The sequence below is a fragment of the Benincasa hispida genome, chromosome 5 (genome assembly GCF_027475165.1).
Source record: "Benincasa hispida cultivar pf3 chromosome 5, pf3_genome.v1.1, whole genome shotgun sequence".
In the NCBI taxonomy this organism is placed as follows: domain Eukaryota; kingdom Viridiplantae; phylum Streptophyta; class Magnoliopsida; order Cucurbitales; family Cucurbitaceae; genus Benincasa; species Benincasa hispida.
Window position 1 is genome coordinate 53671205 of NC_143482.1, and position 24240 is coordinate 53695444.

Sequence of the window (24240 nt, forward strand, 5' to 3'; positions counted from 1 at the left end):
CAGAGTAGAAATCTCCTTTTCTTCCATCTTAATGATGTTAGTGGGTGCAATTGTGATAATTCGAAATTAGTGTATTTCTAAGCTAATTTTCATACAATTGGTGCATATCTATTCTCTTTTGGCTGCAATATCTAGATAAGGCAGTATAAATAACTTGTATTTATACAAGTTATCAATGGATGATGTTGAACTTCAGCTTCTATCTATTTACGCTCAAAGTGATCTTTCCTTTATGCACATCAATCTAGGCATGACCTGTTGATGAAAATGGTCGCCCTAGGATGATGGGCACATCTTTGTCGGCTTTGTAATCTAATATGATGAAGTTGGCTGGTAAAATTTGTCGATGGTGTCCAGCACATCCTTCACCTTCCCCTTTAGATGCACCAGAGATCTATCAGCAAGTTAGAGAGTCACGGTCGTGGGCGCAAGTTGCCCCACATTCAGCTGCTTAAAGATCGACAGAGGCATCAAGTTGATATTGGCTCCAAGGACACACAATGCTTGCCCGATGTACAGTCCTCTAATGGAGCAAAGTATAGTAAAGCTCTCTAGATCGCTCATCTTCGGTGGAATTATTGATTTTGAGCTTTGTGTTAAAGCCACCGTGGCAAACTTACCAGTGCCCCTCTTCTTGGTTACCATATCCTTTAGAAACTTCGCGTATGCAGGCATCTCTTCAATCGCTTCACTGAACGAAATATTAATATGTAATTGTTTTAATATAGACATGAAACATTGATACTGTACCTCGTCATTCTTTTTCTTTCTGAGTCTCTGCAGAAAAGGGGGCAACTGCACTCTCACGTCCCCTTCTCTGTTGGTTTTGAGGTGGACGCAACTTCTGGCTCTATCACTTCTTTTTCCCTTTCTTCTTCTTGAGTCACCGCAATCTCAGGTTCCAACACAATGGGAGCTTTCCGGATAGGCTTTTTCCTTTCTCCCTCCACAATTTTTCCACTTCGCAATGTCATGACTTGACATTGCTCTTTACCTGATCCCTTCAGGTTGTGTCGGAGTTCTGTTGAACTCGCAGGGCCCCTTGCGGTCTGTTATTTAGCTCGCTCGCAATTTGGCCCATCTGTAATTCTAGATTGTGGATGGACGTCGCCTGGCTCTGAAGCATAGTTTTGTTTTTCTCGATATACTGCTTCCGCAAGCTTTCCAAGGAGGAATATTGTAGCGGTTGTGAGCTACTAACTTGACTGCTCATCGAACCATTATTTTGCGAGAAGAATTCAGGTGGCCCTTCTTTCTGCGCCACAGATTGGAAATTTTGCTGCTGATTCTTCCATGCAAAGTTGGGATGGTTTTTCCATAGGGTGTAGGTGTTAGAGAATAGATTATTTTTCACAAAGTAAATAAACTGTGGGTTCTGTGGGCATTCTTTTATTGCATGTCCGTCACCACAAGTCACACACCTTGCGATGTTCTGATTAATTGCATTTACTTGCCCATTTTGTGGTGTTAGGCTGTTGATCGTGATTCCTTGAATCAGGTTCATCATTGCAGTCATCTGATTCTGAAGTGAAGCAATAGCACCATTACTTGCATCGTTATCCTTGATTCTCAGTCTCTGACCGCCCTCTCTCCAATCCTCGTGATTTTTAGAGATGCAATCCAAGATTTTCTTAGCCTCGTCATACGTTTTGTCTAGCAGAACACCAGCGACTGTCTTGGCAGCGGTTTGCAAAGCGGGATTTAAACCGTGGTAAAAGATTTCCATTTGCAGGCAGTCGGGTAATCCGTTGTATGGACATTCCCTGACCAACCTCTTAAACCTCGCTCATGCATCGCTGAGCAATTCATTCATGTCTTGTTCAAAATTGGTGATTAGTTTCCTTCGTCTAGCACTCTCGGTAAGTGGAAAATATTTCTTCATAAACTTCTCTATGACCTGTTCCCATGAAGTTATCTCTTCCGGCTCGAGGGAATACACCCACTTTCTTACCTGATCACACAGAGAAAATGGAAACAAAGTTAGTCGAACTTCTTTGGCAGAGATGTTCGGGAACACAAACGTGTTGCAGATTTCTATAAAGCTACAGAGGTGGGCATGTAGGTCCTCGCCACGCCTTCCTCCGAATTTTTCTGCAGTCTAGATCATCTGTAGCATCACCGGTTTTATTTTGAATCAGCTTCCATCAATGGCAAGCCTCATGATTCCTGAGAGAAATCATAGAGGTTTGGTGATGCATAGTCCCTAATGGATTATTATGATCGTTTACCGGTAGGATTGGATTCACCATGACGTTGTTTTCGTTTGGTGCTCCATTTCAAGGCTGCTCCACCATATCTTCTTTATCTGGCTGTTGTTGTGGTTAGTGGCTATTTCTTAGTCTTCGTCTGAATGTCCTTTCAATCACCAGGTCGTAATTCGCCAGAGATTGAGAGTTGTAAAGAAATAAGAAAAATTATCGTTAGCACACTGATTTGCCGAAGTCCCCTAGCAATGACGCCAAAAACTTGATGTGATATTTTATAAGGTGGAATTATGGATGAAATGAGGTGATGGAAATGCGTTGAGCAATCAAGCTTTCTCAGTGGAATCCAAGTATAAATTCCACTGAGTTTCCTGGTAAGTCCAGGGTCAAACTTAGGGACTTGGGAAAACAGTTTGCAGTGGTAGTTTCCAAGAAACTTTGCGGTAACCAATAACTCAAATAGTTGTTTGGTTTATTGTTTGCGGTAATAAAAATAAACAAATGCGGCAGAGTTCTGAAAAAGAGTTGATAAAATGGAAGATGTGAAGAGTATGCGGTGAACGGGTTGAGAAGGGTTTCGGCTAACACTTCCTAGGATGCGTTCATGCTATGCGATCTTGCAACATACATACAATAGTAAACCATCTCTCGATGTGAATGCTACGGCTTCTAATGCTAGAACGCATGTGATATATGCGATAAGTCTATAGGACCTACACATAAGCCTCTATTCTTATTTATGTGATGATAAAATGACACACACACAAATAAGGCGACCACATAATATCATACCTATCTCTAAGGTGCATGCGATGCAGGTTGACAAAGAGAGCTTATCTCTAAGTCCCTATCTCTTGTTTATCCAGATCTAATTTTGCTCTCTCGAGTCTAGATTCTAACGAGGAGGTAGGATGGGCAATTGGTCAGATCTAGTATGGATCGTACATGGACGGTAGTTGGAGTCGGCAGCTCTCTTAGGGTTCCCTCATCTGGGATCCCTGGGGAAGAGGATCAAGTTGGCCCTCTACGCCAAGTGCGATCGATTGTCCTTCCTTTATAGATTTGTCTACCGTAACTCCACTCAACCAACAAAGTGAATTCCATACTCAAAGTGGAGTTACCGTACAAACCTGAATATCTCTCAAGTTTCAGGTTCTTTCTTTAGACTCTCTCTCGAGTAGCTCTAAAGGGGTGTTGGGCACAATATAAAACAAGATAATCGCATGCGATGAAGATCCTAGGTAATGTTAGCTTAATTCTTCTCACCCCATTTGATAAGTTTAGCTACTCATTCATGCTAAGAGAGTGAACATGTCACACCCTCTCCCAGACTACCTATTAACTTAGTCAGGGAGATGGCGTGAAGCCAATAGACGTCGTCCTCATCTAACGATACCTATTGACCCTGCTAAATCGTTGAACCTGATAAACATACTAATCTTAGATATAAAATACTTTACATGTAACACAACACAGCGGAATCTCTGAAAACTTTTTGACACACATGAAGTGCGATCCTGACATAACTCGATTTGGAAAATAACCTGATAGAGATATCACAATCGAAAACATATCCAACTGGGGTTTACACAACCACGACATCTAGTGCTTACAGAACCATAAACTATCCAGTTCTTACAAAGACATTTACAATATAAACAGACACAATGTACAACTCCACCCACGTATGAAGCTTGATCTGGAAGCTTTTAGGAGAAAACAGACTTTGGTAGTTATCAGGCACCGGGAGCTCGATCTCTACCTGAAAAGTGTGAAAACATTTTGAAAGAGTGAGCTACGAAGCCCAGTGAGTGACTAATTTAAAATGAAAATCAGCAAATCAAAACACGTGATAAACCTTTAAACGTATAAATCTGTTCAATCAAAGCGTTAAACATAAATATGTAACGCTAAAATCTTTCTCAAATGTTCCGCAAGTACGTCATTAAAATCTAGCAAGGTATATCAAGTATATAAAACATTTTAACTAACATGACAAATCAACGTTGTGTAGGGCACGCATAGTACAACCAACGTTTACTAGCTCTACGATGTATTGGGGCTTGCCCAGCACTCCCATCGTCTTTGTCGTAGTAGGGCCCGCCCAGCACTCCCAACAGCATCATTGTCATGGAGTACACTCAACGTCAACAACGGAATATAACCTGTGTGCACATGGTACCATATAGCCTCGGGCTCAATATCTCAGTCATGTAGTCAATAAAAGTCTCAGAAAACCACATGAAAACATTAAAACATGCCTGCTTATCTTTATCTTTCGTAAAACTCAAGCTTACTCGGATTGCTCGTGAAAAATTGAAAATCTTTAAACAGTACTCGCTAATACATACTTTACCTTAAATGGTATCGTTTCAACTACTTTTCAGGAAGTCAATAATCACGTGCTCGTATATAAACCTCATTAGAAAATCGAAGCTCAAAACTTATGCTTGAAACCATTCATAGAAATCATGTATCATTCATAAGTTCATATTCAAACATGTAAACCATTTAAGCATAAATTATAGTTTAGAAATCATTTTTGAAATTTGTTTTGTCACTCACAGTCTTGGCTAGTTCCTTGGTCTGTAGACTCGGCCCATTTCCTCTTAGCCTGTCAAACAACCGAAACCAAGCATCAGAACTATAAATCGTCTTGCCTTTCCATGCTCATGAATTCTAAATTCTAGAAATAAAATCACACTTCACATTTTCTTTCCAGATTTTCCAGATTCAATACTCTAATTTCCAACACTCATAACTTCCTCAATACTTGACCAAAATTAATGTACTATATATTAAACTCTTTATTTTTGAACCCTCTACAACTTACCTGAAGGAATAAAAACGACATTCCCAACGTATTTGTCCAGAAATCCCTCGAACTTAGCGAATACAGATTCGTGCTTCTCTGCTATCCTCTACCTTTCTCCTGAAATTAAACCTACTTCTAGTCATTTTTGGCTCACGAATTCTTCATGAAAGTTATAAGAAATTTAATAATCTTTCCAACCATACCAATTGAGATTCTAATCCAACCTGTACACCCCATAATGTTCGAAAAACCAGAGAAAAACAGAGATCCTTCTGATTTGCACGAAAATTCTGTGCTCTGTTTTCCTTTTCAAAAGCCATTAACTTAACATCAGATTTAGCTCAAGCTTCATTCATGAAATTTGTTAGAAAATAGATTAACTTTCAAGAAATTCAGGCCTTACCTCTTAGTTCTTCTTATGTAGCTCAAACTGACTTAAAAACCAGAGATAGGTAGGTTGAACCCAAATTCTTCTATGGTTGCACTTGCATGAGCTTTTCCTCCCTTCTTCAACCTCCAACCTACAACAACTTCTTCTCCCTCTTCCTTCACTCTCTCTCTCAAAATTCTCTGAAAATATAATGGGAAATGATGGAGAAATGGGCTGAAATGAATGGGTTCTCACTTTAAACCCTAAGCACCGAATGGGTTTCCAATTTCTTTCATTTTCTTTTTTTTTTCTTTTTCCTTTTCCTTTTATTTCCTTTTATTTTATTTTCTTTTTCTTTATTCCCTTTCTTTTATTTTCTTTATTTATAAATTCCAAAATGATTAAAGACAACTTCAACCAAAAGCTTTGCCATTTTCTTCAACAATGGAACAACAATACCTTAAATCCAACATCCTACAATGTGTGACGAGAGCAAATAATCCAAGAAAAGTCTCGGGTTTACAACTTACCTCCCCCTTATGAAATTTCATCCTCGAAATTTAGAAGACCTTAGGTGAAGAGTGTCGGGTAACTCCTCCTCATCTAGTCTTCTGATTCCTAGGTTGCCTCCTCCACTCCGTGATGTCTCCAAAGGACCTTCACGAGTGGGATCGTTTTGTTCCTCAAAACTTGCTCCTTTCTGTCAAGGATCTGAACCGCTTCCTCTTTATAACTCAAGGAATGCGTAGCACCTGGATCTAATAAAACACGTGCATGTACATTACAAATTAAAATCGTACCAGTAATCACGTCTAGTGCATCCTCCGCTTCCTATTGAGTCATAGTGTAGACTTTTCCTTGTTGCCTAGGTCTCCTCACAACTCCCTTCTACTTTGCACTGCTGGTGCCCTCTCCTGCAACTACTAAGACTCTCGGCTGCTCAACTGTGTGGGACTCAATGCTCTGGTCCCTCTGAACTGTTGCACTCAGCTGTGGACAGTCTCTCTTGAAATGCCCTGGCTGTCCATGCTGGTAACACACACTGAGACCAACAAGACACTGACCTCAATGATTCCTGCCACAACTTGCACATGGGGTTCTCCTAGTTTCACTATCAATGGACTCCATCCATGGTCTTACTGCTGAACTAGCAAACTGACTGGGTGCTCTCTAGCTTTGCCTCTGATAGGCACTACCTGAACTCATCTGCCTCAATGATTGGCCACCAGACCGATGCTTAAAGTCTTGATGGCTTGAAACATTCACTCCAGGTGTGAACCTCCACTACTCACAACCTCAGAAAGCACTAGCTGTTGAAGCCCCACGACTAGGCTCCACTACTGACTTCTCCTCTGTTATACTCTACTCCACACGTAGGGCAGTCTCTACTAATGAGAAAAATTCGTCCACTTAGCAATTGTTGTAATCGGGGTACGTATCTCAAAACGCAGCCCTCTTTCAAACCTTCATCACCTATCACTCTCAAATGCCACAATCACATCAGCATACCGTGAAAGCTCGGTATACTTTCTCTCGTAATCGACCACTGAAAGTGACCCTTGTTTCAACCGCAGGAACTCATCTCTATTTGCCTCACAGTATGTGCTGGGATAATACTTGTCTTCGAATATGCCTCTGAAAGTCTGCCAGTCTAATGTACGTGCATCGCTGCGCCTGGCTAATATGGATTTCCACCATACCTCTGCCTCCTTCTACAGCAGGAATGTGGCCAATCTATCTTTTTGCTCCTAAGGATAGCACGTCACATCGAAGCATTTCTCAAGCATATTTAACCAAACCTCAGCGTCGGCTGGATCTGTGGAACCCTCAAACACTGTGGCTCCTAATTTCTTCAGTTATTCTATTCCATACATCTTTTCCAGATCACTAGGCCCTGCTCTCTCTGGCCTACCTACCTCCTCTGCAGATCTAAAAAACTGCTCGTTTCCTGCTCCAGTCTGAACTCTCGGGGTATTGGGTCCTCTTTCAGATTGACCTTGGGTAGGATCCTACGTCCCGTCCTGATTCTGCCTGTGTCATTTGCTGGTACGTGGTGGCATGACTTCTATAACATATCAACACATCAGACATGCTATAGATACTTAACTTAGATGCATGATACTAAACTTCTACCCACATTCTAGTCCTGACTGGACTCACTCTTATCCATACTTGGACCATACTATGCTAGTTCTTTCTGAACTGACTCAACGTCTAACTATTTACTTCCTAGATTCTTCTAAGCATTAACTACTCTGTCTCATTTCCCATGGAGCTAACTGCTCTGATACCAAGTTGTCACGTCATCTCCTTGACTAAGCTAGCAAGTAGTCTGGGAGAGGGTGTGACAGAACAGATGTAGAATAAGAACTTCCATTGTATAAATGTAAAGTTGAAATACAAAATAACAATGCAAGAAGAGAATAAAGAGCCTGGTAGCAATTTCTTGCTTCCCAGGCTTTTACACTATCTTTTCTAATATTGTTCAAAAGATAGTCTCGCACTCACGAGAGTCGGCCCGCTCTCTGCTTTCTATGCCTCCGACTTCTCTCTGGAGTTACCTTGAGCGATCTTCCAACATCTCTTCCCTTCTCTTTCTTCGCCTTAAAATACAAAGGAAAAATATGGACAAGACTATTCTAACTATGGAGAAAATTATCTAAGCATCTGAACTCCTTTTTCGAAGGTTGGCTTCAGTATTTATAGAGCCTTCGGGGTGAAAGGCGGCTTTTCTCTTGTGATTGTACAGATGGGATGGTTTTAATTCTCTGACTGATGCGCCAAATATTTGTCACCGAAAAGCTGAGTGTACTTGTTATCGTTAGCGGCTTGTTAACTTAATTCGGATTCGAACGTTATCAGCTTTCTATCCCATCAAGATTAATTATGCCTTTCACCCAGATGTGCCCACCAAGTTGCGCCAGCTCTATATTGAGGTATAGAGTATGCCCTAGTTTATTGTATATTGTACTGGTTTTTCATGTATTGTACATTGGTCACCTGAGGCATTAGGATAAGTGGGAGATAATTAGGATTAGTGTCCTAATTCTCCCGGAGTCTCGTATTTTGTAAACAGTTTGTACACATTGTTATTAATAAAATAAGAGTTATTTTATTTGCATTTACTCATATCCAATAAACCAAGATCCGTGGTTATTGTATGTAAACTTAAGCATGTATATGAGAAATACAAGTGAATCATGCCTTAAGTAATAACATAAAAGGTCTGTAGTATAAGGATAAAGGAGGGGTACCTTATCTTGGTGACACTATGGATACGACCCACTTTGTAAAGGTTTACAACTGTTGTAAACTACTACAGATGGTCTGATTCTGACCATTCATGTGGAGACATGCGAGTGGAGGTGTCTTATACAAAGAGTTTGTATAAGACCGGACCACGATATGATTAGTCTCCTTATATAACACAATTGTTAATTGAGACTTACATCTCACATAAATGACCATATGTGACATTACCTTAATCTTGAGTGTTTTGGGAACTTCTGCTTATGAGGGTGGTCCTTTGATTAGTATGGGTGAGAGTGGACAAATTATCAACTCAACAAACCTACCTTTTTGGGGATTTGTCTTATACGGGAGCTGGGAACTTAGTTACACAAAGACGAAATTCACTCCTTCCCCGAAGTAGGGGAAAGTAGATAGATTTCTCCCTTAAGGGCTGATTTCAGGTCTTCAACATAGTGGCCACACCCTCTTTTTGGAAGAGAGGACTCAGTCATAGTAGGACCATGACTTATTGTTCATTAGAGGAATCAGTGGTACTTAAGGAGTTATATGTAACTACAGGGGGAAAATGGTAAATTAGCTCAGTTGTACTTATGATCGGTTTGTGAAGGGTTATTGCATTGTTGATTGGTTAATATGAACACAAAAACATATCTGTAGTGAGAAGAGTGCAGCTATCGGTCTTTAGTGGAGTGCTCGACAGTTAACGGATGGTGGATCAAAACACTAAAGAGTTTAGTCAGTTATTCACGTACCGTTGAAGCTTCAAACTACAGGTCCATAAGGTTCCCTCGATAGCTCAATGGGTTCAAGTTGAGAATCAGATTTTTGGGTCAGTTTGAAGTGTTCAAATTAACAAGAGGAAATTCAATTATATGTGATATAATTAGTGTGATGTATGAGATACATCAAGTGGAGGAATTAATGTAAATATGATTTACATTAAGTACCATAAAATAGAAAAAGAGCTATGGTTTATATGTTTCATGAGATGAAATATTAAAACTATAGGTATGGTAAGTTGTTTATCATATATATTTATAATATATTAATTATATGATAATTAAATCTTTTTCTCTAATAACCGATTGAGTTTGAGGTTATTAGTAATTTTATAGTAACTGTGAGATAAAAGAAAAATTGTTTTCCTAAAATTAGAAGTTGCTTCATTCGAAAAATACTCGCAGAGACAAGCTATCAAGTGAAATAGTTTCACCAAGTGATAGCGTTCACATAGACTAAACGATCGTGTAGAGTTGACTATACGATAGTCATTCAACTGATCGTTGCTACACGATCGAGTGGCTAAGTCTATACGATAAGTTGTCATTTACTAAATGATCGAGCACATTGTTTATGCGATAGACCGACTTCTTATCTCCCACTTGCTTGATCATCTACTCGATCGTAGACCTCTAGTCTCTTCCTCAAGACAAGATCAGACAGAGCCCACAACTTTTGGATTCTCACATCAAGAATACCAAGGTTACCATTATGATGGTGTCCTTACTCTGTTTGTGAATCGAGTTAGACTCGATTGGGTTCGAGGAGCTGGTAGTCGTTTGTTACATTCGAGTGTTGCTATTTTTGGATGCATTGGACTTCATTCGAGGGATTCTTGAAGATTGGTTCTTCAAGGTACGCATTCTCTATCCCTAGAGTTCTTTATAGCATGTTGTAATTTCTATATAAGTATAATTTGTTAGTTTTCGTTTAAGATTGTATTTTTTTTGTGTTCAATTCAACTGGAATTTGGAACAATCCCTTCCAATGCTCATGGAAATCCTCGTGTTTGATTTACTTCATAAAGGAGTTTATGTCATTTATTTCTTTGATACAGTTAAGTAAATCAACCTTCTATCGATGAGTTGGAAAATTTTCTCTCAAATCAAGAAACATCAATGAAACAAATGTTTGCCAATAATAAGCAATCTCATTTGGTGGAAGTTTGTTGTGTCGTAAAAGGATGCATTATTCTTGAAGTTAATGAGAGTATGCCATAATGGTTGTGTGCAAACAATTTCAAGAGTCGTGCATTGATCACAAGTTTTCTCATTGATAAGCCAAGTATAACCTAGCAACGAGTATCTTAGGATGACCTATGGTCGAACACGGGGATTTGATGCGATAGTGTTGTAAAGTGATGAATCATGCGATAATAATAAAGATGCGTTGATTTTGGTAATATGATAATGAAAATGTGTTAATAGAAGGCGATGTATCATAAAGCTTAATAAATGCAGGATGTGAATCGATGAGCAATGCGACAAGTTTTTATGAAGATGAAAGGGTTAGGGGGAAGGCTATTTGGAAATCATTAATCCATAAAGTAGATGCGATCGTGGTTCTTACTTCCCATTGGCTTACACCTTTCGATTGTTACCACACTAGTCATATCTCTATGATGTGAAAAAGAGAAGCGTTATAGAACGCAAGGTTATTTCTACCTCTAGAAGTACTTCTTGCTTTGCTTAACAAGTCCTATCACCTTTCTCTTTCGAGAAGTTGATTATCATACTCAACTCTGATTTCATAGGTGAGTATGCCTTTATGCCTATGTTAAGAAAACTCGATAACATCTCACGGCATGGATTACAATAATTGTGGAAAAGAAAGAAAAGTCCAAGAAGCACACCCCTAAATTTTACACTTGTGGTGGGGGCTCGTTGTTCGGAGGAGGTTGTGGTGTTGCTGTTGGCATATCTTGAAAATACAACGGCTGATGCAAATGATTAGGTACCATGGGCCTATGAAGGTAAGCAGTTCGGAAGTTGAAGTATTCATGGTTACGTTCAACTAGTTATTGTTGGTTCTGGCGAATGGAGAAAATTTTGTGTTGTACATTGACCATTGTCTGGCGTAGCACATCATTGCTAGCATGCAACTCCTCAAGCGATTGGTGGAAGGAGGAAATCTCATGGGAGAGGAGGCCTCGCATCTCATTGGTTGCAACATCTAGGGATGCGGTGGATAGGTGATGGGGGAAAGATGCCTTCAATGTCTCACCAACGTCGATTTAGGGCTAATTTGAGGGGCCAGATAAGCATATTTGAGATGCACTGGCAATTCTTTTAGCTCCAATGCAGGTGGTTCTTCTAAAGATGTCTTAATTTTTTGCGATGTTCGTTCGAATAAATTTAGAGACTCAAAACCAAGATCAGTTTGTATCAACACATAGACTTTTTCCATAATTGCGTTGTTTTCAACCTCTTCCTCCTTAAGCTTGTTTTGGATTTCATCCCAATGCTCTATTTGTAATTCATCTATGTACTGACAGGTCTCCGTATCATCGAGGGTTTTCAACGCATTGAAGATGTTGAATTTGACTTTTTAATCATCAACTCTAATTGTTAATTCCCCTTTTTGAACATCGATTAACGCTCAACCTGTGGCCAGAAATGGACACCCTGAGATGATAGGGACGTCAGTGTCTGCTTTGTAATCCAAAATGATGAAGTCAGTGAGGAATATAAACTTATCCACTTGAACATGTACATCTTCAATTTTCCCTTCAAGATGCGTTATCGATCTATCTAATAGTTGTAGGGTTATGGTAGTGGGTCTTGCCTCACAATTCCCAGCTTTCTAAAGATTGACAATGGCATTAAGTTAATGCTAGCTCCCAGATCACATAACGTGTTGCCAACTTCCTTTCCCCCAATAGAGTAGGGCAACGTGAAGCTTTCAGGGTCCTTCAATTTCTTGGGGATATTATTTTGAAATAACGCACTGCACTCATACGTTAATGCGACTGTTTCATGTTCCCCGAGTTTTCTTTTTTTCACAAGGATATTCTTAAAGAACTTCACATAACTTAGCATTTGTTCTAGTGCCTTTACAAGAGGTATATTTATGTGAAGTTTCTTAAGGACGTCCAAGAATCTCTTGAATTGCTCGTGGTCATCCTTCTTCCTTAGCCTACTAGGAAAAAGGCTAGGGATCCTTCTTCCTTAGCCTGCTAGATGATTGGTGATGGTTGTAGGGCTATTTGTTTTGATACTATTGGTGGCCTTGCGGTGTTTAATGGAATCCCGGAGGGTTCCCTCTATGTCCTTGATGATTCTATTGCAGATTCCTTTGTCCTTCTTGATTAGTGTTACCTCCACATATAAAATTGGGGTAGTTTCTCCAGCCAAGAATATGTGCTACTGAATGGGTTATTGTGAATGGAGAATACGGATTGCTAGGTAGCTAGGCAAACATCAACCGAATGGACTTCACCACATTGAACGAAACTAATTGCAGCAACTCGCATCAATGTATTGGCTTACGCAGCATTTGGGGTCAATGCACCCTGGTTGATAGCCATGGTTTGAAGGAGAGAAGTGACTAGGGCCATCTCCGCGGTTAATGAGGATACTATGTTGATTGGGACAATCGCTCCCTCCGTCTTTATTCTTTCAGTAGTCCTGCCTTCATACCCATCATCAACCCAATCATCCATATTCCGTGAAATATGATGCAAGATCACCTTCGCTTCAGTATAAGTTTTGTCCATGAACCCCTCTGTGGTTGAGGCTTCTGCAACAACTTCGTTGCTCTGTTTAAGCCATTATAGAAGGTTTCCATGAGTACGCAATCCGGAATGCAAATATGCGGTCAATTCTTCACTAAATGATGAAACCTCACCCATGTGGTGCTTACCATCTCGTTATCAGCTTGCTCGAAGTTTAACATCTCCCGTCTTCTTCTTGCATTGATGGTAGAGGAAAGAATTTCTTCATAAAACGCTCAACGAGTTAGTCTCATGAAATGATCTCATTTGGTTCTAGTGAGTGGGCCCACTTTTTGGCCTCATCTCTAAGTGTATATGGAAATAAATAAAGTCTTATTTCTTCTGGAGTCACGCCAGGTATGGAGAATGTGTTGCACATCTCGACAAAACTGGTGAGATGTGCGTGTGGATCCTTGCCTCACATGCCTCCAAATTGGCCTGCATTTTAGATCATTTGCAACATTACAGCCTTGATTTCAAACCTGGCGTTCTCGTCAATGGTGGGTCTTGCAATGCATTTTGAAAAGTCATACAGGTTAGGCGCTGCGTAGTTCCGCATTGGAATATTATGATCGCTAGACAGCAGGATGGGGTCTTGCGACGATTGACCTATTCCTTTGTTTAATCATGCTTGGTTTTTTTGATTGAGTTCTAGATCTGTCCCAGTACTCATATACTGTCAGCAGCTTTTCGCCCAAGCTTGTAGTACTCCAGAGAGAAAGGTCTGAACAAATTCACAAACAATATCAACACTTACTCGCTTTTGCAAATCCCCAGCAATGACGCCAAAAACTTGTTGTGTCGTAAAAGGATGCATTATTCTTGAAGTTAATGAGAGTAGACGATAATGGCTGTGTATAAACAATTTCAAGAGTCATGCGCTGATCACAAGTTTTCTCATTGATAAGCCAAGTATAACCTAGCAACGAGTGTCTTAGAATGACCCAAGGTTGAACACAGGGATTTGATGTGATAGTGTTGTAAAGTGATGAATCGTGTGATAATAATAAAGATGCATTGATTTTGGTAATGTGATAATGAAAATGCGTTAATAAAAGGCGATGTATCAGAAAGTTTAATAAATGCAGGATGTAAACGGATGAGCAATGCGGCAAGTTTTTGAACAAAATCTATGAAGATGAATAGGTTAGGGGGAAGGGTATTTGGAAGTGATTAATCCATAAAGGAGATGCGATCGTTGTTCTTACTTCCCATTGGCTTACACCTTTCGGTGGTTACCACACTAGTCATATCTCTATGATGTCAAAAAGGGAAGTGTTGTAGAATGTAAGGTTATTTCTATCTCTAGAAGTACATCTTGCTTTGCTTAACAAGTTCTATCACCTTTCTCCTTCGAGAAGTTGATTATCATACTTAACTCTACATTCGCAGGTAACTTTGATTATTCCAAATTTTGCACTATCGCATCTCATTTTTAACTTTGATAGTTTTATCATCGCATCTTCTTTAGTTGGCGCAATCATTAAATAATGATTATTTTAGTTAGTCACCGCAATGTTTTCCATACCAATTATGATTTCAATGATGAAACGCATGCCTTTATCTCTTATCGCATGTGCTAGATTCCACTTAATTTCAGGATGAGCAATTCATGAAACATTTTTAGAAGTTAGTGGTCCACCAGTTTCCTTTCAAAATGAGTGTTATGAAACTTCCTAAGAGCATTGCATGACTTATTTCAGTTTATCAGAAATGAGGACATTGCTGCATTTAAATTGGGGGTTCCGGTATTTATTTTCAACCTTGCTACCTTTAGACATTTAAAAAAATGAAAGGATAAAAAATTGGCACGAAAATCATAACATTGAGATCGGATCCTACACGTAGTCGGATGACACCCGTGGAGGTAAGCCAAAACGAAGGTAGGAATCGTGATCAACGCATAAATAAAGTGATCGCAACTCCGCTGTCAAATGGGCATGACTTTAGACTGAGAAAAAGCGCCCTGCTCGTAGTTGGATGCTCGCATGACACCCATGGGGGGCAAGCCAAAACGAAGACTAGGCACTTGGATCAGTGCAAGGTCATAAAAAGAATATCTAAACTGTGCAAGGATAAAAATCATTTGGAAACACCCCAGTTGGAAAAAGTTTTTGAAATAAATCATGCGATGCCCTAGAAACATGTAAAGTCTTTTTGAAGGTTAAACTTGTGGTCTCTAAGTTTTAGAAATATTTTAAGAAGGGACCTGGATGGAGAAGATTTTGGTTCATAAAATTTGAATAAGGCACCTCGAGAAATCTAGGTAAGGAAAAGGCGGCTGACTCTCTAAGAAAAATCTTTAGTTTATGCTTGAGAACAAACATTGTTTTAAATTTAGGGGTGTGATAACAGGTAGAAATGCATGTTATTACTATGCAAAGATATAAAACAATGTAAGAATGCGATGGTAAAATTATGCAAAACCGTGTTCAAAAGCATTAAGTTGAGAATATTGTGATCGCATACGCCCGTCGCATTAATGTTGGATTTTATATCCTAAAACTCATAGTTTGTAAATTAATAAACATATTCTGTTTTGTTTTTTGATAAGATTGTTATTGAAATTATAATCTTGAATCCAATAGACTAAGGTCCTAAGGGTATTTAATGTAGTTTGAACATTATGTAGTGATATAAATGTGGATCAAGTTCAAATATATAGCCAAAATAGTTTATAGTATATGAATAAGGTCGAGCGCCTTGTTATGGGGACACTATGGATGTGGCCCACTTTGTAGTTAGTAAAAGCGATGTGATCCTGAATTGTTCATATAGAGATATGTTAGTGAGGGCATCCTATGCAATGAGTTTGCATAAGATTGAACTATGAAATAGTCACATTTTATGTTCTAAATGTCGTTTTATGTATAAAACTGACTATTTCGTTAATTGATGACCTAAGTAACTTAATCTTAATCTTGAGCTAACTATGAACTCCTGTTCACTCAGAATTATCCTTAGATGTGCATAGGTGAGAGAAGCTCATTATCGCAAGCCAAATAAGCCTCCCATTTCAAGGATAAGATCAGGTGGATAGCTGGGAACATAGGGTGCAAGACGGAATTCACACATACCCGTCATTGGGACAGTAGATAGGTTGTTCCCTTTAGTACTGAATCTAGATCTTGAACAAGGGGCCCCACCCTCTCCTTGGCCCGGGAGGGGTTCGGTTTATAGGTTGGACCTTAAACCAAATGTTCATTAGAGGATCAGTGGAACTTAAGGAAGAAGATGTAGTCTTATGGGTAAAACGATTTTTATGACCAAGCCGAGATTACGAACAACCTGTGAAAGATTAGCTTACTAATCATGGTTATATCAAATGGACACAAATATATCTATAGTGAGGGGAGTGCAACTACAGGACATTAGTGGAATGACCCGTTAGTTAATGAATGTTGATTAGCTTCGTCTAAAGACTTTAGCCAGCTAATCTCGGATCGTTGGAGCCCATGATCTATAGGTCCATTAGGTTCCCCTACTAGCTCATATGGAATAAACTTAGAATAGTATGATAGAATAATTCGAATTGTTCGAATTAGGTGAAGAGAGAGAAACCGACAAGTATATGTGATATAGTGGTCGGTTATTCAGTTTAGAGGTACAGCTTCAATATATAAATATGATTTAAATATCAAGAATATGAATACTTTCATATTCGGAGGCTCAGAAATAATGGAAATGGTCAAAGATGTAAAAAGTCAAAAAATTGACTTTTGACTTTGAAAAGTCAAACTTTGACAGACCTTATATTCAAATGTGATTTGAATTTCGAGAAAATGAATGCGGATTCATGCTTGGGAGGACAAAATTAGTTAACACGAAAAAAATCATAAAAAGTCAAAATGTTGACTATTTGGTCAAAGTTTGACTTTGACAAAATGATTATTTTTTCCTTTGACTAAAGTTAATGGGAAATTCCAAACTTTTCTTGCATGATTCCACTAGCAAAATAGTGGGTTAGGTGTTGGCTTATAATGGAGACATTAAGCCCACTTAGATTGTGGATTCTAGGTATTGGGTTTTCATGAATTGATTTCATGCAAGTTTTTCATGGCCTTTGTCTATAAATATGGGCTTTGAATTTGATTAAAAACTTTTGCCCATTTTGCCAATTTTAGTTTTAAAATTTGGGCTGGAAAAATCAAAATTTTGGAAAAAAAATTTCAACCCAAAACCAACCGAGAATTCCATTTCTTTTCCATCTCTTTCTTTCTCTCGGGTTCTTCATTCATCGGGTCCCACAATCCGGTTCTAAGTCCAGAGGGTAGTAGGTCAACTCTAGTGGTGGTTTGGAAGAGTTCGGGTCGAGATTGAGCGAGGAAAAGTGGTTTTCGGGAGCTTCAAAGGTAATTTTTAATTTACTGTTTTTTCCTTCAATTGCATGCTTTTTTCCTTTAAATTAAAAGCAATTAGTGTGTAATTAGATCCTTTTTCCGTTGCGTATGTCTCGTGTTCCATCATGTGGTATCAGAGCATGGTTTAATTACGCTCAATTTCTTTTGGTGGGTGTTTTTTTCCTTTCTATTCAAAGGTTGAATGAAATATGGACGAAAGTGGATTTATTATGATTTTGGCATTGTTTTTCTTTAAATTTCTTGTGAAAATTTATAATTGCTCACATGTTTATGAGCATTAATGTGTGTAAAAGGGTCTGTAAATTTGTTGGAGTCATTAGAGTAGAAATTAGGCTGTAACTTCTTGATTCTGGGAGAGAGGACAGCAGCAAAATTAAAGGATTTTTTATCACAGACCCGAGAAGAGAGCTCCCAGGCCTGACTTGAGCAGCGGTCTGACCCGGTTTGGAGAAGCCCCACTCGTGCTAGCTATCAACAAGTTTCCGACCTGTTTCGCACTCTGACCTAGTTCACCACCCGCGCGACCTGCGTGTCCATGCACCCGCCAGCTTGTGACCTGCGCATTCCGTTGACCCGATCCGCCCCACGCCTTTGTTGACTGCCCCAGCGAGCGTTAACCAGCTGGTCCAAACGGTCTGGACCGGTCCGTTTTACCTTGTTGAGCCGGTTTGACCGGTTCAACTTGGTTTTTGGAGCTTTTGGGCCAGTTCGGGAGGTTTTGGGCCAATTCGAGATTTTTTGGGCCAACTTGGTTCAAAGTGTTTGAAGCCGGTTTGGAGAAGCTAGTTGCTGATTTATGTAATAAATTAATTATTTGTTCGTTTTTAATGCAAAAATCGGTCCACTTTAGTGTTGTTTACCTTTTATGCATGTGATGTATAATGTTGTTTGATTATGTGTGCATATAGTATGCCATATAGTTTTAAAACCCCACCATAGGAAAAGCATGTGACATGCATTTGTTATATCTTATAAGTGTTATAAAATACATTCTATGCATGCTTAGTTTTAATATAAGTGTTATACTAAAGCATGTTTGATTGAAGGAAGCATGTTATAGATGAATGCTCTAGGGTTATAATTGTTATAATTTATTTTATAATTGTTATAAAATAACCTAGACTTCTAAAATCTATAACAAAGATAAGATGCATGCTCACTTAGGGTTAACCATCGAGCAATCCCAATTTTCATAGAAAATAGGTCGATATCTTGTAAAACCGAAATTACAAAAAAAATCACCCGACAAGATCTTGGCAAAAAGTCAAATAAGATGACTAAGGTTGAAGGTTTTTAAGTTGACGGTTCTTGGAACACCTACTACCTGGAGATCGAGTCGGCATTTGAGTTAGGTTAAACCGATTTATGAGCATGCGTGAGCAGTGTGATGTAATAAAATTTGTTTATCACCTAGACATTGTAGGGTAAAAATCCAGTATAAAAGTTATACTCGGATGAATCACCTAGACTTAGGATATGTTTAGTTAGCCGAAATGTATCGCTAAGTATTTTATACCCTAACCGTCTAGAACACTTCAGCTGGAGAGAAGTAATGTACTTTTAGCTCTAGCGTCCCTAAGAGTTCACACCGTGAGATTCATGCTTGGCTTTGGGCTGCCCTGGGAGCAGACTTCATTCGAAGAGTGTTTGCATGAGTCAATACTAAGGTTAATAGGGGAAGTTGTTCATAGTAAATGGGAGAAGGAAGTGTGTCAACACATCCTACGGTCTCTTCCATTAGGTCACACCATGAGATTTCTCTAATGCGCCTGCATGTCTGCCCTGGAGCAACCTTACCAATCGAAGGGTTGTATTATAGGATTTGGAACTCCGCGAACACTAGAAATTGATAGGGTCTCTCAGGTCCGTTTTCATTCTTGTCTTTCCAACTTCGGGAGCATAATGATTCCGATCTTTGAGGTCTGAAAATGGAGGGTCACACTTATGAGAATTACTAAGTGTTAGTAAATTCTTGACCAAAGTAGCGATAACTGAGTTACTATAGGAATAAGAGTTATTCTGGTGATAATATCCCGTCAAGATAGTCTTGGTTCAAAAGAGGAATAATCGACTGCCCTTCGGTGGAGGTTACTCTAAACTTTTGAAATATCGTTGCAAAATATAATAATGAAGGGTACATTATTAGTTTTTTTGCTAAACTTGATTGGATTTAAAAGATTAATGTATTTTTTACTAAAAAGGATATGTTTTTCTTTTCAGCATGACTAGTTCTTTAGTTCAACTATTAGCTTCTGAAAAACTTAGCGGCGACAAGTACTCAACATGGAAAAAAAATCTAAATTCAACACTAATAATAGATGACCTGAAATTTGTCTTAACTGAGGAATGTCCTCAGACCTCTGCCTCGAAAGAAGCACAAGGTAAATATGATTTACTAGTTGCTAAAAAATGTTTAGTGGAGTATGATACCTCAACCTAGATATTGGATTCAGGAGCCACTAATCATATTTGCTTCTCTTTTCAGGAAACTAGTTCTTGGAAAAAGCTTAAAGAAGGCGAGATCATCCTCAAGGTTGGAACAGGAGAGGTTGTCTCGGCCAAAGCAGTGGGAAACTTGAAATTGTTTTTCAACGATAGATATATCGTACTTAAAGATGTTTTGTGTGCTCCTAAAATGAGATGGAATTTAATATCTATCACATGTATATTGGAACAAATGTATAAAATATCTTTTGAAGTTAATGAAGCGTACATTTTCAGAAAAGGTATTCAAATTTGTTCTGCTATACTTGAAAATAACTTATATAAGTTAAGACCAACTAAAGCAAAATTTGTCTTAAATACTGAGATATTTAGAATAGCCGAAACTTAGAATAAAAGACAAAAAGTTTCTTCTAATTCCTATCTATGGCACTTAAGACTTGGCCACATAAATCTCAAAAGGATTGAGAAATTGGTTAAGAATGGACTCCTAATCAGTTAGAAGACAATTCTTTAACTCCATGTGAGTCTTGTCTTGAGGGAAAATTGACTAAGAGATCTTTTACTGGAAAAGGTCTCAGAGCCACAATACTCTTAGAGCTCGTACATTCGGACCTCTGTGGATCGATGAATGTCAAATCTCGAGGTTGGTATGAATATTTCATCAGTTTTATTGATGATTATTCAAGGTATGGTCATATTTACCTAATGCATCACAAGTTTGATTCTTTTGAAAAGTTCAAAGAATATAAGGCTGAGGTTGAGAACCAGTTAGGTAAAACAATTAAGACAATACGATCAGATTGAGGTGGACAGTACATGGACTTAAGATTCCAGGACTATATGATAGAACACAGAATCAAATCACAAATCTCTACACCTAATATGCCTCAGCAGAACGGTGTATCTGAAAGAAGAAACAGAACCTTGTTGGACATGGTTCGCTCAATGATGAGCTTTGCTAAGTTACCTGATTCCTTTTGGGGACATGCATTCGAGATTGTTGATGCTTGTTATTTATGAAGTGGAAATATGGATGATATGCGTTGATGGATTTTTGTTGCACACTCAAGTTTCCCCAGTGGAATTCAAGTGTAAATTCCTCTGAGTTTCCTAGTAAGTCTACGGTCGAACACAGGGACTTGTGAAAATAGATTTCGTTGGTAATTTTGATGAAAACTTTGCGGTAACCAGGTAAATAAATAAAGTGTTTGGTTTGTTGATTGCGTTGACTAAAGATAAATAACAAATGCGACGGAGTTTGAAAAGAGTTGGTAAACGGGAAATGCAATGAAAATGCGATGAACAGGTTAAGAAGGGTTTTGGCTAACACTCCCTAGAATGCATTCGTGCTTGCGATCATGCAACATGCATACAACAGTAAACCACCTCTTGTGCGAATATCACGGCTTCTAAGGCTAGAACACATGCGATATATGCGATAAGTCTATAGGGTTTACACATAAACCACTATTTCTATTTATGTGATGACAACATGACAACCACACAAATATGCGACCACATAATATCATTCCCATCTCTAGGATGCATGCGACGTAGGTTGACAAACAAAGCTTATCTCTAAGTCCCTATATTTTGTTTATACAATTCTAATCTTGCTCTCCCGAGTCCAGATTCTAACCTAGCTCTCTCGAGACATTAGGTTCTTTCCTTATATTTTCTCTCGAGTAACTCTAAAGGGTATTTTGCACAACATAAAACAAGACAATCGCAAACAATGAACTTCCTAGGTCATGTTAGCTTAGTTCTTCTCAACCCATTCGACTAGTTTAGCTACTCATGCGTATTAAGAGAGTGAGCAGATGTAGAAATAGAACTTCCATTGAATAGATATGAAGATGAGGTACAAAATAACAATGCAAGTATAATAGAGAGTCTGGTAGCAATTTCTTGCTGCCAGGCATTTACACTGTTTCTACTCGTGCTCTAAAGATAATCTCGCTCTCGCGAGAGTCGGCCCACTCTTTGATCTTCTGCCCAAGGTTCTCTCTCAAGTTGCCCCGAGCGATCTCCAGTGCCACCACTCTTCTCTTTCTCCGCCTTAAAATGGAAAATAAAACTATGGACAGTAGCGTGAACTAATCAATTGGTTAAGTCGTTAAACCCTTCTCTGAAGAATGGCCTTGGTATTTATAGAACATCCATGGTGAAAGGCAGCTTCTCTTTTCTGGTTGTAGAGATGGGACAACTTTAATTCTTGAATGATGCGCCAATCCTTCTCGGGCAAATGTTCACGAGCACGATCAATGCAAAGCCTTGCGGTGAAGTTGAGCTCGACCAATGAATTCCTATGATCGCAATCTTTGTATTGCGTTAATGCATATTCTGCAAAAAAATACAAAAATCAATCGTTCTAATGCACTAAATGCAATCCATCATTGTTTAAGAACTTAACACTATAATAACATGCATTTCTACCCTTATCACACCCCTAAATTTAAACAATGCTTGTCCTCAAGCATAAGCTAAAGATTCCTTTAGCAAGTCAACTACAAAGTTCTTTTCCTAGATTTCTCAAGAATACTTCATTCAAATCCTATATACCAAAATTTCCGTAAGTCTTATTCAGGTCTCTTCTTAAAAATATTTCTAAGACCTAGGTATTGTAAGCTTAACTTTCAAAAGAACTTTACTAAATTCTGAAACATTGCATGATTTATTTCACAAAGAAAATTTTCTACTGGGGTGTCAAATGATTTTATCCTTGCACGAAAATTTTCTTCATTGCTATTTTTTTCTGATCTTGCACTGATCCAAGTGCCTTACCTTCGTTTTGGCTTGCCCCCACATGTGTCATGCGGACATCCAACTACAAGAAATGCAATCTTTCTCAGACTAAACTCATACTGATTTTGCAGTGGAGTTACGGTCATTGATTTATGCGTTGATTCTGGTGACTTACTTTCGTTTTGGCTTGCCCCCACATGTGTCATGCAGATATCCAACTACGGTAAGTGCCTTTCACAACTCAACTCTTATCAACATGGGTTTCCCATTGCGTTGACAGTGGTGTTGTTATTCTCAATATATATATATATATATATATATATATATATTTTCAGTAACAAGGTCGGAAACAAATACCCCACCCCCAAATTTAAAATGCAGCAATGTCCTCATTGCCGAAAGATTAAAATAAGTCATGCGATGGTCATAGAATGCATTGTAAAGAGAGTTTGAAAGAAAGCTAGCAAACCCCTAATGGAAGCTGAATACGTTGCTGCATGTGAAGCAAAACTATATTGCGGACTCCACAATGGAAGCTGAAAACGTAGTTGCATGTAAAGCAGCAAAGGAAGCAGTATGGTTGAGAAAATTCTTGACAAATTTGGAAGTCGTTCCAAATATGCACTGCCTATCACCCTATATTGTGATAATAGTAGTGCAGTTGCAAATTCAAGAGAACCAAAAAGCCACGAGCACGGCAAGCATATTGAGTGCAAATACCATCTGATCCAAGAGATTATACATCGTGGAGACGTTGTAATAACCAAGATATCTTCTGAGCAAAACATTGTTGATCCTTTTACAACGGCCCTCACGGCTAAAGTGTTTGAAGGTCACCTACAAAGTCTAGGTCTACGAAGTTTGTAAACTAGGACAAGTGGGAGAACTTTTGGGTATATGCCCTAGTTTAGTGTATTCATATGTTTATTGTACTCATATGTTTCTCAGTTAAATTCAACATTGTGATACCCCACTATAAGTTTTAGTCCAAGTGGGAGTTTGTTGGATTTTATGTCCTAAAACTCGTAGTTTGTAAATTAATAATCATATTCTGTTTTTTTTTTCGATAAAATTGTTATTGAAATTGTAATCTTGAATCCAATAAACTAAGGTCCTAAGGCTATTTAATGTAGTTTGAACTTTATGTAGTGACATAAATGTGGATCAAGTTCAAATATATAGTCAAAATGGTCTATAGTATATGAATAAGGTTGGGTGCCTTGTTCTGGGGACACTATGGATGCGGCTCACTTTGTAGTTAGTAAAAAGATGTGTTCCTGAATCATTCATATAGAGATATGTGAGTGGGGGCATCCTATGCAATGAGTTTGCATAAGACTAAACCATGAAATAGTCACTTTTTACGTTCTAAATGTCGATTTATGTATAAAACTTACTATTTCATTAATTGATGACCTAGGTAACTTAATCTTAATCCTGAGCTAACTGGGAACATAGGGTGCAAGATGGAATTCACACATACCCGTTATTAGGACAGTAGATAGGTTGTTCCCTTTAGTACTGAATCTAGATCTTGAACAAGGGGCCCCACCCTC

General features: G+C 38.6%; 1 long non-coding RNA gene across 2 annotated transcripts; it reads right to left on the minus strand.

Annotated features, from left to right (window-relative positions):
* Positions 1-3603: 3603 nt before the first annotated feature.
* Positions 3604-6031, minus strand: LOC150036240 (uncharacterized). Of its 2 annotated transcripts, none has more exons than XR_016529829.1 (6): positions 5423-6031; positions 5244-5324; positions 5038-5136; positions 4770-4818; positions 4197-4369; positions 3604-3966 (listed from the first exon to the last, which is right to left on the minus strand). It is a non-coding gene; the product is annotated as an uncharacterized LOC150036240 (long non-coding RNA). The 2 variants fall into 2 exon arrangements; XR_016529828.1 differs by having other exon boundaries at positions 5223-5324; positions 5423-6029.
* Positions 6032-24240: the final 18209 nt, after the last annotated feature.